This window comes from Cuculus canorus, chromosome 14 (assembly GCF_017976375.1).
Source record: "Cuculus canorus isolate bCucCan1 chromosome 14, bCucCan1.pri, whole genome shotgun sequence".
In the NCBI taxonomy this organism is placed as follows: Eukaryota; Metazoa; Chordata; class Aves; order Cuculiformes; family Cuculidae; genus Cuculus; species Cuculus canorus.
The window spans coordinates 17,850,147-17,870,155 of NC_071414.1; the positions used below are offsets into that span (position 1 = coordinate 17,850,147).

Below are 20,009 nucleotides of genomic sequence, written 5' to 3' on the forward strand. Positions count from 1 at the left end.
GTTCAGACACTGAGTCTTGTTTCCCTGCTCTCAGTGGAAATGGGAACAGGTTTAGGTTTCGCCGTTTCCATTAAGCAAAATCAAAAATCCTATAGGCAATTTCCTGTCATAAAAAGATCCGAGGGAGCAGATGGAGGAAGAATAATCTAATTGAGATGCATTTTCTTTTTTACTAGCTCTCTCTATTTCATTTTTAAGAGCGCACCTAAAATGTCTTCTTCCATAAAGAGATGATGTTCATTAAGTCTTAAAATAAATGGCAAGCAAAAAGCTCTTTCATAATCCAGAATGTTGGTGGTGATACCAGGCATTTCTTGTAACCTATTAACACCACGAAGAATCAAACACAAAATGCTGTGACCAGCAAAGCTCCCACCAGCCGCAGGCTCTTCCGACTCCTTCTGTCTCCGGCAACAGAAAATACAGTTGCTGAAGAGAAATGAAGGAGCTCATTCATTCCTGACAGACAGGGAAAATTTGACTAGGGGCCAAACTTTCCTCCCACAGATGAATTACAGGATTGGAGAGAGCTTACTCTTCCCCTCTCTGGTTCTGTTACATCCTTCCCAGTCTGATCGTTGGAGTGGGAAATGTGTTCAAATCTCCAGAGTCACTTATTTTGTTGATGACGAGTTGACTTCGTGATACAGATGTGTACTCAGAAGGTCTTAAGTTATGACTGCTAAGTTTAATACTTAAAATGAAACAGAGCTTTGAGGGAAGAAAGGGAAAACAGTTTATCCATTAGGCTACTTCGATTCCTCAGAAGTCTTTGTAGCCCTTCAAAATAAGGGCATGTAAACGCACTTTGGAAACAAAGGTATGGGGACAGATTAGGGAATCATAGAAGCATGGAACGGTTTGGGTTGGAAGGGACCTCAAAGCCCATCCAGTCCCACCCTCTGCCATGGGCAGGAACACCTCCCACTGGATCAGGGGCTCCGAGCCCCATCCAACCTGGCCTGGAACCCCTCCAGGGATGGGGCAGCCCCCACTGCTCTGGGCAGCCTGGGCCAGGGCCTCCCCACCTGAACAGCAAAACCTTTCTTCCTAAGATCTCAATCTCCCCTCTTTCAGCTGAAAACCATACCCTGCACTCCCTGATCCAGAGCCCCTCCCCAGCTTTCCTGCAGCCCCTTTCAGCGCTGGAAGCTGCTCTAAGGTCTCCCTGGAACCTTCTCTTCTCCAGGCTGAACAACCCCAACTCTCTCAGCCTGCCCTCTCGGGAGGTGCTCCAGCCCTTGGATCATCTTGGTGGCCTCCTCTGGTCTAGCTCTGACAGATCCATGTCCTTCCCGTGCTAATCGTTTACTACAGAGAGGAAGGGGCAGCCTGGGAGGTGAAAAAGCCTTGAGTGGATGGACCGCTGCCAGAGCTACTCTGACAGTCCATTCATAACCCCTATCTAACAAATTAGAGGAGTATTTTGGGACAGTCCTCGTCCAGCAGAATGCTCCTAAAGGGAATATTGTCTCCAGTATAATTGAGATAAAGCTCTGGGGCCCTTACCTACCCTAGAACTGGGACCTAAAATAATAACTCACCTTCCACCCACCCGCTGTACCGATTCAGAAGGATGAGCCAAAAATCCTGAACTAGGTTACGCAGCACCAGAATAAGATCCAGACATCCTAGATGTTACTGAAGTAGGTGCAATGACAAAAAAGCGATGGGATAATTTAAGCAGAGAACAAGCACCTAAGAGCATCAGATAAAAAAATTCTTAATAACATAATGACATGAATTTATGAATAATCTAATGATATGAACAGATAGAAATTAATAACTATGTGCTGGTAAAATAGTCGCTGCTGTCGATTGCAAACTGTGCTCAGTCTGTGTGTGCAGCAAAGCAGGGATATTCAGAGGAGACTGAATCCGTCCCCAAATGTCCCCAAAAGCCTGTATTTCCCTAAAGTTCTAAGAGATCTCTCGCAAAATGTTAACTATGTGTTCTCCTACACAAGAGATGATTCAGAGACACTGGCCGAGCCTCCACTCTGCTAAGTCTGCTCCTCAAAAGGCATAAAATTATCATGGAATAGCACCAGATCTGACCCTTTGCAGAGGGAGGAGAAATCACTCAGCGAACAAACCCCATTTTGCTGCCACCCAGACAGAGACTGAGTGAAGGGAACTCCGCAGGCGAACCAGCAGATAACACGCAGTCGCCTTTTAGTGACTAAAGAGAGGCCAATAGGTTATGGTAGCTTAGAAAATGCAATTTCTGGTTTCTAACTCGTTGAGTGCTTGGCCACAAAGAGGTTTTTACCTCCAGACAGCACTTTGTAGAGTACTTTAAAAGCTGGTTAACGTTTTTTCTCTATGACACAGTGAAAGCATCACGGTGTGACAGAGCATTAAAGTGTTTTGGAGTGATTTCTCTCAAAAGCACCGTTGGCTTCACCCTTGTTGAGCTGAGCCCGCCAGCCAGCAGGTGTGGCTGTGGTGCCTTTGGAAACCCATCGGTCCAGAGGCTGAATCAGGGCTGAGATGGCACCAGAGGGATATCACCACTCTACTCACTGCTGCCAAGGACAGAGTGATGCTTCCTGTTTGCCTTGGAAATCCCAGGGTAACTGTAAACACGAGTGATAGGTACGGGTGTCTCTTATGTAGACATTTACATCAGTATTTTTTGCTGCAAAGGACTTGGAACGATCGGTTTGTCCTTTGCTGACAATCTCCATTTTTAATGTATACGGTTGGCGTTATCCTTGGAAACACTCACAGGGTATTTTGTTCTTGGAGATGTTAAATAACACTTGCTTTAGAGGTTGGTATATATTATTAAGAGAAAATATTCTTTAATACAACTTAAAAGATCACTTTTTGCTCTGAGATTCTTATCAGAACCTAAAGCCAAAGTCTGACAAGAAACAAAATTAAATTCTCCTTCCAAGTGCAGAGGGAATAACGAAGATGTAAAACTACCAAAAGATGAGAAGAGCTGGTTTTAATGCCTATGAGGATGGTCCAGGATTTGGGAAGGAGAACCACTTTCCTTAAAATATTTCTCGCTGCATACAGTTGTTGTAATTACAACCCCCTGGGTCTGGATCCGATGTGTTGCCATGGGGCTGAGCCTCATCAGCACCACTGCCCTGGAAAACTGAACAGTGATTTTAAGGGAGAATTTCCAAAAATGAAATAGAACACAGTTTGCAGATTTTTCATCTGCTGTCTTGTATTTTAGATCAGACCTCAATGCAGTGTTTCATCCGTACTGAGCAGAACAATCGAGCACGTATTCAGCCTTGGATTGAAGCACACACTTACTCGCTTCGTGGCGGGACGGGGCTGCAGGTCTGACCCCGCTGCTGAGCTCGAGGCTGCACAGCTGGAGCTGCACCAAGTGCAGGGGGAAAGGGCTGATGGTGTTGATACTCTCCTACTTCTCTTCTCTACTGGTGTTCCTTTTTTATAGGTGGTTTTAAACACCAGCATCAAACACTCCTTCACTTGTAAAAGGATCTGCCAGCACTGGAATATGGGATGTGCTCTGGGGGTCTGGGCATTATTACGAACCGTTTCTCTTGATCATCTGCTGTTTTATTCCAGGAATGTTAGGAAAATGCTGGACTGAGTGTTCCAGCTGATGTTTTGTCGTGGTTTCCAAAAATAAAAGAAAGTAAATGAAAATTGTACGAAACCAGTGATGATTGTGGAGTCAGCAACTGCCGGGTTGAGTTACTCTGGAATAACAGTCAGTAAAAAAACAACAAAACTTGGCTTTCAGAAATTTCCTGAAATGGAGCAGCCAACGGGATTATTTTTAGTTCAAGTTTTAATGTTTTATCATTTCAAGGAAAAAAAGTTGCCAGATGGCAAACATGAAGTTTAAACAAAAGGTATTTTCTTTATGTGCTAAACTTTAAGCAACAGATTTTTACGGGCTACGTTTCCTCTGCTACCTCTGTTTCTTAAGTTTTGCAGCCTCAGCGTCATTAGCAAAAATAAAGGTAATCTGAAAAAGTAAGAAGACACATTTCAGCCAACAACTGCTTTTGTTGAACTTCGTAGTGGTGTGAGGAGATGCGACAGATAGTGGTCCAGCATTGCCCTGGAAATCCCTTTTCTCCTAACCAGGCTGTAGCTTGGCGAGCAGGAGGACAGGTATGAAGGATTTAAAAATACTGATTTCATATTTTTATTATTCAATACCTTGTATTTGAATATTCACTGTGAAATTACCTATTTAGACTTCATAGAGTCTAATTTTGTATCTGTTTATTCTCTATAATTAAAAACCGTATTTAGCTTTGGCTGCAGCCGTTTATCCCAACAACGAAACATGTTCCGTCTTAAACTTTATTTCAAAATTGCTTCAAAACAAACATTCCCTCCAGCTTGGTGAATGTTTCTTTTGGCAGCAGCACTGCCTTACGCAGCCCAAAGTCCTCTTGTTTGTTTCCAGCCCCATATCTTTCCCGCAGCTCTGCTGGGGTAATTGCACGTGGGGTTGTGCAGTGAACCTGGTCAAGGACTTGATCTGCACTAAAATAAACTCACCAAAGAGGGTTATTTTGAACTTGGATCCCTTCGCTGCATGACGGCCAGTGAGACAGCAGCCTGGGAAGGGAGGAGGAGCAGGGCAAAGAGGGGCTGCTTCACCCAGGATGTGGAACGGCAGCCTCGGCTTCACAAACTGAACTCCCCCTACAAAGACTTTGGTCTGTTCAGTATCTAATGAAAAAATAATAATAATAATAAAAAAGTAATTGCATAGTCATGTTTTAATTAAGTTTCTCCAATATCCATGTCTAAATTGACTGAGTGTACTATCAATTAATGCTACAGGGATTAGAAAACATAGATAACGTACGAGGAACCTGCATGATAATGTAGGATTAGGGAAAACAGGCAAACATCCATTTCTGGGAGGAAAATCTCCTTAGAGAACATAAATTACACACAAAAAAAACCTAGCAGAAAATTAATAGATATTTTACAGTTATCTTGCTGTTTTCTGTTGCCAGGCCTGATGGGTGATGGGTCTACAGAAAGGTCACAGAATCCCTAGGTTGGAAAAGACTTTAGAGATCAAGTCCAGCTGTCCCTGTCCACTGCTAAACCAGATCCCTGAGCACCTCACCTGCCCGTCTTTTAAACACCTCCAGGGATGGGGACACAACCACCTCCCTGGGCAGCTGTTCCAGTGCCTGAGAACTGTTTCAGTGAAAAAGCTTTTCCTAATGTTCAATCTGAACCTGCCCTGGCGCAGCTTGAGGCCATTCCCTCGCATCCTATCACTTGGGTGAAGACAACAACACCCAAAAGACGAACATTACTCATTAAGAGCCAAGTAACTACAGCGGGATTCAACGGAGCAGGCAGCATCCTCGATTGGTGGCATCAACTGGGTGTGAACTGAGGATACGTTACCCACAGAGGCACTAAAGGAAACTGGAACCAGAAAAATACCTGATGGAGGTGAGCTAAACTGCTGCTCCAAGCTTTAATCGAAACTGATATTTTGGGTTACATGGAAATGGTGTTATTGGGGCTATAGGGAAAGTGTCACTGGAGCTCTCTTGTCCATCCTGTATACTTTGACGGAAGCAATGTCTGCCCGGTCATCACATTATCTGGAATTGCAAGGGATCTGTGAAACATCTGAAGAATCTCGCTGAGCAGCAAAGCAAATACAATAAGGAAACCAGAAAAGCTTATGAGCAGTGACTTCTAGAAGCCTTTGTTTATTGTAGGAATTAGGAAGCAAATTCCAATTCTTACTGTGATAACTTCTCCTCTTTACTGTCACATAGTTAACATTTCTCACCAGTTTTCCTCTATTGTCTTTCCCAGGTGGTCACTGACGTTGCTAGGAAGGAAAAAACGTACAGACAGCCCAAGCGAGATAGCAGGATGCGGTGGAAAGCTATGAAAAGCCTGGAATGTTAAAAATAAAGAGCTCTGTGCTTATGTTTTAAATAAATATTTCTTTTATTTTATGGTAACTACTTAAGTGCAGCAATTACGATCTAAAATCTTGAAATATAAATAGCATTTTGGATAACATTTCATGGCAACAAAAAGTCACATCATTGAGATTAGGACGGTTCGGGTACATCTTAATTTCTTTCTATTCAATCTTGCATTGTTTATTAAACTTAAGCATCAGGATAGCGCACTCCTTCTGATTTTGCTCTCTGGCCTGTGGTTTGCTGGCAGCCCGTTTACGCAGGAGCGACGCCCCTGCCGTGGCAGGATTGATAAAGCATCAACTGACAGATATTAACTGTAAGAGCTGCTTTTATGGGGTATCACGTGTGGATGTGAAAAAAGCCGTGCTGGCCCTCTGGAGGAAGCAGATTTACTGTAGATAAGCCTTTAACAACATCACAGGGTGTAACCGGCACTTTGGAATGCTTCATAAATTTGTATTTTTACAGTGCCTACCCTATACATTTCATCCTTACCAACACTAGGCTGGTACAGCTCCACGTCCTGCTCTCAAATACTGGGACAATTAGAAGAGATTACATTGAGATTTAGATGCCAGGCTATTTTTGAAATCTCTTCCTCTCCTAATGCGTTTCCCCATATAATCCTATCTAAAAATTTATTTTGAGGGCTCAGGGTAAGTAGGCAACCGGGGGCTTAAAGTCACTGAATCCAGAAAAAGCTTACATTGGTGAGGGGTGAGAGGCAGAGCTCAGAAAAGCAGATTTCATTCACTGCATCCCAGCTCAGGAGATGGAAGAGCGTAACTTGATGATCCCAGAAAGGAAAACATTACCTACGCGGCTCAAAACAAACAGCGTGACAGGGAGACAGAGCTAACAAATCATCCAAGAATAAACAGTGAAGTATTTTCCATTTAAAGTGGCCAAGCGGTTCTGACACGAGCCTAGAAGATATCTGGATCGTGTTCCTTCCTTGCTGTGCTGAGATGGTTTGGGGTAAATAACCTCATTGCTGAAGGCTACAGATTCCTCCTCTGTGAAGTGGTATTAGTTTTGCAGAGCCTGCTGAGAGCTACTGGTAGAAAACACTGTGCTAGAGTTGGCATTAAAATTTTATCTTTTCCCTGTTAAAAAAAAAGGTATTTGAATTCTTTCAGAAATATGCTCAGATAGAAACAATTCCCAGGTGTTAGAAGGGTGGACGGAGAAGACCAGACAATCAGGTCTGCTGTTAGATCTTTTGCCCCTGGGAAATCAGTAATATTTGTCTGTACGCTGTGTGCCTCCTGCTGCTCTGCACAGTCAGCAAATGTAACACCACTCAAAGAGGAAATCCTAACCCAAGCAGGACCTCCTTGCAGGAAGAAAACTGAAAATAAAAACGTCTTCCTGTGAGTAATAGGGAAATAACTACTCAATTCAGAAGCACCTGCTGTACTTTGTGATGCAGCTGAAGGCACGGCCAGATCACAGCACCACCAGCGAGAGGATCTACAGTCACAGCATCCATTCAGCTTAAACAGTTCCACTCTTTGCCATCTGCTTCTGTTTGCTTTTAATGATTTTCTGGAGAGGAATAAATATTCAAATTATCAAGTGTCCTATTGCGTATATGGAGAAATGTTTAAGAACCATTTAAACTTTCTGTGGTAGGTGTGCTCGTCCGCTGAACGGCAGAAATGTATTTTCCAAGTGAAAAGTCTGATTTTCACAGGCTGCGTTACACCAAAAAGTACTTTACTTACATCAAGCGTTATTTTGAGGTGTTGCAAACAGATCTCCTTTCTTGTTGGTTGTGGGGTGTTTGATGGTAAAAGCTGTGCTTCTTAAACCTCTGTGCAACACTGTTCTTCAGATTTAACAGAGAAAACGTTGCACCAGCTGTTGAAACAAAATAGTTATTTTCCTCGTGTAAGTATTTTGGACTCATTGGTTAATTCTTTCCTTTGTTCTCTGCATAGAAATCTTACGCAGTCTGTGATGAGACAAAATTACATCAGATATACAAACATCCTCTTAAAATTCCGAACTCGAATCTCCCCTTGAGTCACTTGAATACAACCGCTAATTATCCCATAGAATGGATTTTGCTGCAGTTTGAAGAGCGTGTGGTGCCAAAGGAGAAACCGTGCCGTAACACCGTAGGCTTTACTTCAACCGTGGGAATGTTTCTCCAAAGCAGAAGTCCCCACCTCTTTAAAGGGAGGTGGGATAAGCTAATGGTTAAAGCAGAGAATCAGCCAGTGCAGGACACATTCCTCTGCTGAGAGCTTATAGAGGGAATAAAGGGAAAGTTTTCCTTCCTTGGCAAAGAGAAACAGGGAAAAGGGAGTGATACATCGCGTCTCATGCAGCACTAGGTGAACACTTAAGCACCAGGTATCAGGTTCCCTGACAAAACCCATTGCCATTAAAGCAATGTTCTGCTTTGTCCTGAGAGAGGTGGGATGTCATAGAATCATACAACCATAGAATCATAGATTAGTTTGGGTTGGAAGGGACCTTAAAGATCATCCAGTTCCACCCCCTGCCATGGGCAGGGACACCTCCCACTGGATCAGGTGCCCAAGGCCCATCCAACCTGGCCTGGAACCCCTCCAGGGATGGGGCAGCCACAGCTTCCCTGGGCAGCCTGGGCCAGGGCCTCCTCACTCTCATGGTGAAGAAATTCCTCCTTATATCCAGTCTAAATCTGCCCCTCTCCAGTTTATACCCATTGCCCCTCATCCTTTCCCCACAAGCCTTTGTGAACAGTCTCCCTCCAGCTTTCTTGTAGCCCCTTCAGGCACTGGAAAATCACTATAAGATCACCTCGCAGCCTTCTCCTCTCCAGGCTGAACAACTCCAACTCTCCCAGCCTGTCCTCTAACAGGAGGTGCTCCAGCCCTTGGATCATCCTTGTAGCTTACTCTGGACCCGTTCCAACAGCTCCATCTCCTTCTTATGTTGAGGATTCCAGAACTGGACACAATACTCCAGATGAGAGGATGTTCTGAACTACAAACCATCCTGGTTTTCATTTCCATGCACTAAAAACCTGACATCTCAGCGAGCAATAAATACGTGCAGTTAATCAATGTGCTATTCTTTCATTAAGTCCTAGAAGCAAATGCAGCACTACTGAAGACGGAAACAATTTTGTTGCTACCACTGGAGTTGACCACACTTGAGCTGGAATGAAACATAAATACCTATATAATCCCCTATGACCTCTCAATTATTCCCACGCAGCGTAACAGTGAGTTCACAGATGACGCTGAAGGGAAGCGTAATTTAAACTTTCTACGGTAGGTGTGCTTGTCCTTTTGACTTTCTTACTCAGTGGTCACTGAGACGAGTTAATCTGTAGTGCATTTTAGCTGGAGCCGGGGTTGCAGCAGAGACATTTGGGCTCATTGTGAGTCTTTGTGTTCTTTCTAGGACTGCTTTCCATAATGATTTCATCCCTATCCCAGTGTCTGATGATTAGAGGAATAGCCTTTGTACGCAGAAGACAATATATTGGTTGGAGCTGCGTGGGACACGAGTATTATGTATCTACAGCTGGAGCTTGATGGAGTAACAAATCACCAGGACAACACGTGTCCTGTAACTTTCCATGGATAAAAACCATTTCAGTAATAAAACATGGGATTCCCAAAATGCAGCTTAGACAAGTTTCACTCAAATATTTACAGTTAACTGTAAATATTTTCTGAGATTTAGGAAAACGTAGCAGTGCCCTTCGCTGCTCATAAAATTCATGCCTTTACTTTTGGATTTTCTTTATCTGTCTTAACTACAGTTACTCAAACTTCTGACTCAACGGAAGTGAGAAGGTTTGTTCTCTGAACCTTTGGAATCAGTTGCCACCTGAAGAGAAGCATCTTGATTCCTGGAACTGGCAAAGCATCCATTGATTTTTACCAGTATCACTGTTCGGTGTGGATTGTCTGCCTTAACTCTGCCTCTGAAGTCACGTCGGACCCATCCCCTCTTGTCACATCATTCTTAATCCAAGACCAGCTAGCTTGTGCTTGTTAATAATAATTGGTTTCTAAACATGCAGTCAGATGACATTGTCCCTCTTCAGTGTTGCATAAAATCCGCGGATGTATAGTCGAAAAAAGGTTCACTGTAGGGTGGTATGTGAAATATATTGGCATGAAGAAACACCCTTTTTTAACCGGGTTTGTCATATGATTGGTATTTGGCAGAGAGTCACAGCATGACTCAGTGAAATCTTTTAACAGTGAAGCTTCTCATATAGTAAACATTCCCAAGCACTAGGCTCTATAGTTTCATTTCACTGAAGTAAAATCCCATTATATTAAATTATAACGTGGAGACATTCTCTATGTTAATTTAATGGATGCGGCTCTTCAAGTTCTCACCACCTGTTCCACCCTTTAATTACAAAACCAAAAAAGTACAATTCACAATCCCATCATAAAAAATGGGGACTAGAAGTGATTTGGATGCACAGGAACGTATTATACACAGACAAGAAATCCAGAAAGGGCCTTTTTACGGGGGCATGTAGCAATAGGACAAGGGGTAACGGCTTTGCTGGCAGCACCCCTACTTTAAAAATGTGTATTGGCAGTTTCAAGGGGATAAATGTTAGTCCTTCCTCACCCAGAAATGTTATTGTCTGGTGCTGTGATTCTTTCTAAGCAGCTATAGCTGCTTTTCAGGATACCTGAAATTACCTTTATGCCCACAAGCCACTGACTACTGCACAATCTTTTGGGGCAAAAGAGGGCACAGGGATGCGATAAGTGAAAATTCACATTATAGATACTCTTTGTCAGTATTTTTTAGAGTGGTTACCTTTTATCCTCTTTAAAAAAAAACATATAGCTTTTTTCCTCTTAGGTGTATGTAGAAACCATTTACATTTAAAATAGATGAACAAAATGCAAGTATTTGCATTCTGCGACACTGCCCAGAAGCTTTTTCATTCACAGGCACAAGAAAACGAGTTTGTTCACGTAATAGTTATGACTTTTCTGTTTCTTTCTACTTTGAAGAAAGCATATTTCAGTTTAAAAAATCTGCTCGTATAACTAGCAAAATCCTTAGTAGCTGCAACACTTCACAGAAGGGGAAGTGGGAGTTGAAATGGCCCTGAAAATCCTTAACAGATACAAGAGACACCTCCTGTCTCCTGATCTGCTCACCAGCCCATGGTGCCTCCTGCTATGCTGGTTTCATAGCATAGAGTAAGAGCAAGAGTTTTCTTGAACACAGAACTGTATTAAATAGCCACATAAAACCAGAAGAACTTGTTTTGGAAGGAGCCAGCCCTATCTCAAGGCTACTGTAATGCACACACCTTTATTGTGGAAATTCTTTCACTTGGTAGATTATCTACACATGAGTAATTCTTGATAGATTCTGGTACATTTGGCTGAATGTCTCCAGCTGGACACTGTCAAAAGTACCAACTAAATCAATAAAGGGTCTGGGGCTACTAGAAGAATGAATATGAATGTTTTTCCGCTGTAATAGATACCATTTTTAAGGAAAGTGCAACTACAGTCAAGGCAGAGAGGGCAATTTATGGAAAGGTACATTGAGGGACTTCATCTAGAAACAGCGGCAACACAAGGGGAGGTTTAACATTTAGGCTGTTGAGACTGATTTGTACCACAGCTTCTGTGCCCCAGAAGCTGCTGTTCCTGAAAGAAACATTCTTCTGAGGATGTCCAGTGAGATTTTTGTAAGCTTGTTTTTGCTAATAAAACGTGAATCGAAATTACACTTGCTGTGCAGTGTCTCAAAGCACTGGGACAGTGATTCCATGATGGAGAGCCTTCCTTGGGAAGATGGGCAAGCGTCTCCCTCTTCTTCAGCATGACCGAGACCAGCCGCTGTTGGGACAGACCCTGCCTCACCTCTCCACGCAGTCAGTCCTGTAATAAATATACATCCATTATGGAACTGAAAAATTCTTATTGCTCGAGTTAATGACAGTTTTCCGAAACCAGTTCTTCTCTCTGATAATACACCTGATATCATGATTTAATTATGGAGTAATTATTCCTCCAATGAAAACACCACTCATCATTTCATGAATCTTTTCAGTTTGTAATCTGAGGAGGAAAAGCACACTGGAGAAGTGTACAAATTAACATTATGCTTGTACTAGATATGTACTCCTGAGAGTAAATCTCTGTATATCACAGCAGAAAGCAAGGTTAGTGTGAACTCCTGGCTTTCAACACATATGGACTGACAGCTTTGAGATGCACTTAGTACCTATGTGTGAAATTCAACCAGTTACTCAGCCAACACAGCTCAAGTTCAGCGTGTAGTGTTTAGGATTTGATGGTTTGGGCTTCCAACGGCTGAGGGTGTGTAGCGTATGAATGACAGACATGCAACACAATACAGTGGACGTGCATGGTGGGGCTAACACGTGGAGCATTTTACTTGGATAGTGAACACACTCAGCAGTCACCAGTAATTCTATTTCCATCAAAAAAGAAGTTAGACATTCTGTCAGTAAGATCCCAGCCTCAGCTGAAGTGCCAAGATGTTTTGGCATTACCACCTCCCAGTGAGATGAACAGGTCACCCTTCGTGGCCATTTCTTGCTCTTTTGCCAAATGTGAGATGTTTATTAGTCAATTTTATAACAGTGTCTTATTTATTTATTTTAATGATATTTATCTTATACACAAATTCAGGGAGAAAAGCTTTTCCATTTAGAATGGTGTTTCAAGAGCTTATGAGGTGTTGTGGATCACTTGGTTAAATCCAATTCAGTGAGGCTGAAAAAGGGGGAAGAAAGGAAACCACGCACAGGAAAAGGGATAGAGGAGAAGAATAGCAATCAGGAAGAACAATGCTAGTGTTGATGGAAAACAGACATCGATCAAGGAGGGAGGCCACAGCATACAATGACACAGGAGACGACAAAATAACACTTTATTGTTCAAATGGAAGAAATCAGGGTTTGTTGTTACTGTGATCACCGGCAGAGGTGGGGAGTTTGTTACAGCTGATAGGAGGTATCTAATGTTCTCAGGATTGACCACAGCCTCGTCCCAACCATTGTTCAGCCTTCCCACGTCACATGAGTGATGGAGATGATGAGGCAAGGTGACCCATCTTAGGGCTGGAAGGGTAAATATCCTTAGCTAGTAAAACCAGAGACAGTGCTTTGCCTATGAGCACAGTGTTACTAATGAGGAAGCTCAGGTTTATCAAGTGCAGCTCCATCCACCTGAGGATATTCTATTTCCAAGTAATTTACTATTGTTATTTCATTTTGCATGCTTATATATTTACTGTTATTACACTCACAAATATTTCGACTGTCACGGTGTTGGCATGAGTAGTAGTTTCTGCTTGGGCAATGCAGGATTACCACAGATGCCCATGCTCAGGACTGAGACGTGCTCACAACACGTGGCTTGATAATGCCAAACCTGTGCCAGTCCATGCTTTTTTATTTTCATTAATATCTTCATTTTCATGAATATTAAACTGGGTCTCAAACTTTCCTTGGAACAGCCTCTTCTTTTTTATCTGGGCTCTGTATAACCCAGCTAGAGCACTGCAAATAATTTCAGGTTGCTACAGCATGTTCTTCCACTCCACCCTTAAAATAAGGCTTTTGGTGAGAACACTGTTATGTAAGGCTGGAAATGAGATTTGGAACAATAATTATTATCCAACTTGCCACCTATTTTTAATACCTAAGATGGAAGGCACTGAAATTCTGAATGATAATATTCAAAGAGCAAACCACAGCAGTGAATTCACCTTTTACAATGAAATCTGATTCAGTGTGGGTTAAAAATAAAGTCGGGTTATTAGTTGTAACTAGCTATTACTAATAATATACTTGTTAACTACAGCGAAAAGAAATCATGATCTAAGAATAAGCGTGTCCATGCAGTGAGTATATCATGGTTCTCCTTTGTCCTTTAGCACATACACAAATAGATTTCAAAAGAAATTTTCCCTCCCCAGCCTCTCTATTCAGAGGAAGCATTCAAGCAGCAGCCAGGACACAGCACAGCTTGGAACTGAGCTTGAGAGCTCAGGCGGAGCCGGAGGGTAAGGTAGCACTTTAACCAAGGCATCTTTAGCAGGTTGTTTCTACCTATTTTCTCATGCAAGGCATCTTTGACATTTCCTAAGCAACACGGATTTTATAGTAACACGCTTCTAGAAGTCACGGGTACTCCCCAACTGCATTCATGCTTCCTCCACTATAAGATACAGGCAGTGCTGTGAAGAAAACATACATTTACCTGGCAGGAGAGTGAGGGAAGAATACCTCACATTTTATTGCTGCAAACCTGTTTTGCAGTCTTTCTATAGCTTAACTCTCTAGTTGCTTGGCCCAGGTGAAGGTCATTATGACAATAACTGCGAAGTAGTGTTGACTGAACAGTAAATATCTGGGGGGGGGGAGCAAAGCAATGGCTATTACATGCAGAGACTCTCATTCATTCACTCAAAGAAATAGGCTACAGAATGGCTAAGTGTTGCTTGGCTTAACTGTAACAGGATCTCCAGCACAAGACAAGAAAGAGAGGCACAGATCACAGTCCTATTTCTTGGCTGAAGGTGCACTGTCCTTCTCCGTTGTGTCAGCACTTTGCAAGGGCACAGTTATGGAACAGAAATATTATGACAAGCAAGGGCAAAAAGTCTCAGAAAGCTTAGGCTTAATAACCTTAAGTCTGCAGGTACGGCACTGGGTCCTTCTGGATTTATGGGCATTTAGCAGGATTGCGGTCTTGTTCCGAGCAAAACGATGCTCATTATGGCCCTGAAGCCTCTCCAGGTACATTAGCCAGCTGCCTTCTTTTGGATCCGTTATTGTGTTTTGCCCTAAGTCTCTGCACCTAGGTGAGGAAAGAAAATACATCCTGCAGAGGTTTTAGCCCTAATTCAGCCCTGTAATAAGATGCTGCAACTTGAAAGAAACACCTCTTAAGTCCTACCTTTTTCAGATTCCTAAAGCCAGCCATCTCGAAGCCAGAAAGAGTCGTTTGTCCATATAGTGCTGGCACGAAAAGAAAATATATGCATCTATCCCATGCCTAATCCAGGAAACATTATGTAGGAATTGTCAGTATGAGGCATGTGGGGGGTACAAAGTTTGTGTGATTTATTAAAAAAAACCCTTGGATCATATTATATTCATGACAACTGCTTGTATGAATTAATGTGTTGTGTGCTTAGATGTATCTTATGGAGAAGCCTGGACAACAGGAAAGCTTTTCCAAAGAAAAGTGCTTGTAACTATGCAATTGGCAAGCCTAAAGCCTCCTTGCACAAACTTAGTGGGGCATTTCACAGGTGCGTGTTTAAAAGGAAGGAAGGAAATATGGTTGGGCTTGATGATCCTGGTGGTCTTTTCCAATCTAGTGATTCTGTGATTCTGTGAATTTAAGCATGTGCCCAAGTATCTACTGAATTGAGGTCTCTACTCTTGGCCACTCAGTAAAGTTTACTATCTGTTCCCTCAATGGGGCTGAAATCCTGTATTTGTCTATCTGACTTCAACAGTGGCAGTTTGTCCTGGCCGTGGTAGCATTTGTCAAGTGCCATACAGATTAAAGACGTTAGATGATAGGTGGCATTTTCAGAGTTGAGGAGGCACTGAGGAGGCACTGAGGAGTACACAGTGATGTACCTGCTTCCCACAGCTCCTGCCCAGGCAGCCAGGAGACAGTGCCAGGCTGGACGCACGAGCCGAGAGCAGTGTGCGGTGCCACTCTTGTGGGGAGAGTGGAGGACACAGAATACTAAACCCCTACCATCTGCGAATGAGCGCTCTTTTACTACCTTTTTTTTTTTTTAAAGATTCTAGATTATGAAATATCGATATCCATATTGATTTGAAAAATGTGATTTTCACAGTTACCGTGTAACTTCTTTCAATAAGACCATACACTTCCTGCTTTCTCTACAACAACAAAGCAAACTATGACAAGCAAATTTCAAGTAATGTGTTCTGTGGTATGGACGATGATTAATAACTAGATTCCACCCTTTACACCATTTAATTGAACTTTAAAAGTGAGCAGGCCTGTGTTGATAATGGTGTTACTGATGTCACTGATTTTGTCACGCACTATCTAGACTCCGGAATGAGTCAAATATACACAAATAATACTTGTTGCTGCTGATGTAACACAAATATCCAACGTAAATAGCTTCTCTTTTGGTTCCCATCTTTTGCAATTGTCCTGCTAAAGATGACTAGATTTACCTGACTTAATGGGACTATTAAGACACAGAACATATAATATGTCATTGTAGTAACTGTCCAGCATCCAAATATGCCAGAGATTACATTATATATACTTCTAACTTCATCTGATCAGCAAAAGTCCCTTTCCCCACAGAAACAGTTGACTTCTTCACTGAAGTACCAAATAGTGTCTATACTCTTCGCTTACAAAAAAATGTATTAAAGAAGGCAATCCTACATCAAAAGGTGGCAACCCATTACTGCAATATTGTATAGCCTTTTAATTCTGCATTTAATATTGAAACACCATAGCAACAGACACCTCAGACATGCTTTGACACATAACTTAGAATCAGTAAAATATTCAGAGAGAGATAAGTGTGAAGAAAACTAATTTACGTGCTCCTCACTCTACAATGCTTAATCAGCACTACATTCACATAGCTGTATGATGCCTGGCAATATAAATCTGCATAGTTTAAACACTGCCTGGTATATCTCATACTACAATGGAAATGTTGGTGTTACAACAGGAATGGATAAGATGATTGCTGTTGATAACACACACATCAAGGAGTTTGAGATTCATTTCAGTCCGTTGCAGAATTAGTTGGCACTCTAGGTGGTTTTGCAAAAAAGCTGAATAACCTACCAACTCCATGTGTGTAAACATAGGTGCAGCCAGCTTGAACAGTTAACCTTTTTAAGGAATGCCCTGCTTAGCATGCACTTGTCACCAACTCAAGTGCCAGGATCATGCACAGCAGCGCGGACTAACCCTGACTCATCACAGCAGCCACACCCAGGCCATCTCCTTGGTTACAAACCACACATATACAAACAAGCCTGGCACAAATTCACATACTAAATATGAAATAGTATTACTGCCATCTCACAATTCACAGTTTAATCTTACTGTATATCTGAAGTGCTGACAAACTCCTAACTGATGCAATATGGCAGGTATTCTTTCATTATTTCACTCTCCTTTGAAGGGTCTGATAACTATCTAAGAAAGAAGAGAAAAGAAACCGTGATTCTCTAACCTACCGACTATGCCTCTCAAGTAGGAGGGAGGAATGAAGATCTGACTTATGATCCACACGCAGACTATTCAAAACAATATGAAGCTAAAATACAGAGTTAATGCTTGGGATGGAGATGGAAATAAAAATTTTCCTTTTCTGTGAGTATCCAGATAACTGAATCCTGAATTTCTTGTGCAGAGTCTGGACTTCTTTCCCAGTCAATGGCAGGGCTTCAGCTGCAAGCAAGGAGTGCTGAATCACCTGTCCTTTCCAAAGTGGCAGTCAAGAGCTGTGGCTGAGTCTTTTCAAACAAAAAGGGGTAAGCACTTCAACCAGGTGCTCCTGTGAATCAGCAGTGGGTTTGGGAACCACCACAACTGCTCTGAAGACAGCAGCGATTGTTATTGCCCTCTGTAAGGAGCCCTGTCTAATCCACTGTGCCTTCCCCATACCTATCAGCTAAATCACCACAGGACTTTGGTTGTAGTTTCATAAGCAAACAAGCCAGGTTAGTAGTTTCCTGCTGCTGAGAAGGTTTTATTTCTCCTCTCTCACTCCATCTTTTCTATTCCAGAAACATAGACGGCAGTGGGCAATGCCCATAAAGAAGTGGACAATGGTACAAATTCAGCAAAGAACACTTTTTCAACTAAAGCAGGTTTTTTTGAACACTCATTTTTGCTGGCAACAGAGAGGGAACAATGTTGAGAGGAGACTGCCAGCACTGCTCTCCTCCTGTCAGCCTAAAGTGACCATGACCATCATCTGAGAACACCTTGTTCTGGATTACAGTTAGACTCTGGCAAAGTGTTGAAGCACTCATATCTCTTGACACTGAGGCACGGCATAGCAAAACTGTAGGTTCAGATTTTTCCAAATATTGTGGAAAATAAGTAAAATATAACAGTAATCAGTTAATTTTTTTTGTAGACTGAAGCATAATTACATGTAAAATTGATACCATTAGAGTTCAAAGATGTAATCTACTTGAGTTTCACCAAGAATTTCACTATCTGTATGGAAAACAGAGCTAAATGTGGTCTTAAAACATCTGACTATGCCAGAAAGTCAACTGTTATTAAAGCAAATAAACTCTTGCTCAGCAAGTTACGCATGGGATGTTACTATTTCATGTTCTTTGCATTAATTTGTTAAAGATCATTTTGGGAGTTTTAAGGAAGATAGCTACAAAGCAAATTCTTGAACACTATCATTTAATGAATAACAATTTTCCTTCTACAACTTTAAGCACAAAACTAAGAAATCTATAGTGCAAAGATACTCTGGAGGAAAAACAAAACACCTGAGTCAGGTCATTCAAACAAACTGATGTCTACCAGGAAAGTATGACACCAAGAAACCGAGACTGACCTATAAAAGCAAACATTATTTTCCCCTTGCTCACTGTTTCATTGTTAATCCACTTCAATAGTAGGCAAAGCATTCAGCACTTTAGACACTGTAGGCAAACCCTGACGGAGACAAATAACACCTATTAAGTAGGGAAAGCCCTTGTTGATTTGATAATTTGAACAGGGTACATTTTGTCTGAATTTTGACCCATTTATTTGAAAGACTATTATTTTTAAATTGATTCAATGTCTTTTGGAAGTACATTAAGGGAAATATTGCATTGACAAATACTTCTATAGCATACAAACTGCAATAAAATACATAACCCATTACACATCACAGATGCATGTTTCTTTCATTCCTTTTGTGTCTTATTTATGTCCTTATTTCTTTTATTCATCTCTACCTTACTGACATCTTTTCCTTTAGGGAGAAAGCCAGTGCCTGAGTATACTGGGGTAGCTGAGGTCCAGCATGATTTTCCTGTACTTTGCTGAAAGCTTATGCTGCACCTCAATTATTCCTCTTAGGAGGTCATAATAAACCCAGATTTTCCAAGAACTCCTACAGTATAAATTGTTTTAAAGAACAGAAATGCAACACAGCCTTTCTAACTTGACCACTACATGGTGGTGAAAGTCAGATAACATTTAATGCATGTTTGAGCTGAAAAGATTTCATAGAATCATAGAATTATGTGCTTAAAGCCCATCCAGTTCCAACCACCTCCCACGGGATCAGGTTGCTCAAAGTCCCATCCAACCTGGCGTTGAATGCCTCCAGGGATGGGGCAGACACAACTTCTCTGGGCAACCCATGCCAGTGCTTCATTTATTCCTAAGCATCTAACAGCAAATTCCTTCCACTGCCTCATTCCCAGAGGGACCACACAATGGTGCCCAGGACTGGGAAACCTACCATACAAAGCAAAGCTGAAAGAATTGGGTTTGTTCAGCCTTGATAGGAGAAGGCTCAGATGAGGCCTTATTCCCATATACCAGGTACATAACGGGTGCCCACCAAGAGGACGGAGACTCCCTTTTCACAAGGAGTCATATGGGAAAGACCAGGAATAACAGGTATAAGTTGCTGCTGGAGAGATTCTGATTGGATTCCAGGAGAACATTTTTCACCATGACAACAGTTAAACATTGGAATAAACTCCCCAAGGAAGTGGTAGATTCCTCCACAAGCGACACTTTTAGAGCTCAGCTTGATGGGGTGCGGGACTATCTCCACACTGGTGCTGCTCCACCTCGAGCACTGGGTGCAGTTTGGGGTGTATAAAAAGGCTATTAAGCTACTGGAGAGCATCCAGAGTGGGGCACAAAGTTGGTGAAGGGTCTAGAGGGGAAGCCCTGTGTGGATCAGCTGAAGTCCCTTGGCCTGTTCAGCCTGGAGGAGACTAACAGGAGACCTCATTGTAGGTCACTGCTTCCTCACAGGGGAAGGAGGAGCAGCAGGGCTGGTTTCCTCTCTTGGGACCAGAGGAAACGGCAGGAAGATGCTCCAGGA

At 42.2% G+C, this 20,009-nt stretch overlaps 1 protein-coding gene across 1 annotated transcript in view; it reads left to right on the forward strand.

The window, feature by feature from the left end:
- Positions 1-20,009, forward strand: part of SKP1 (S-phase kinase associated protein 1) — a 276,895-nt gene that overhangs the window by 219,277 nt on the left and 37,609 nt on the right. The window lies entirely within an intron of this gene.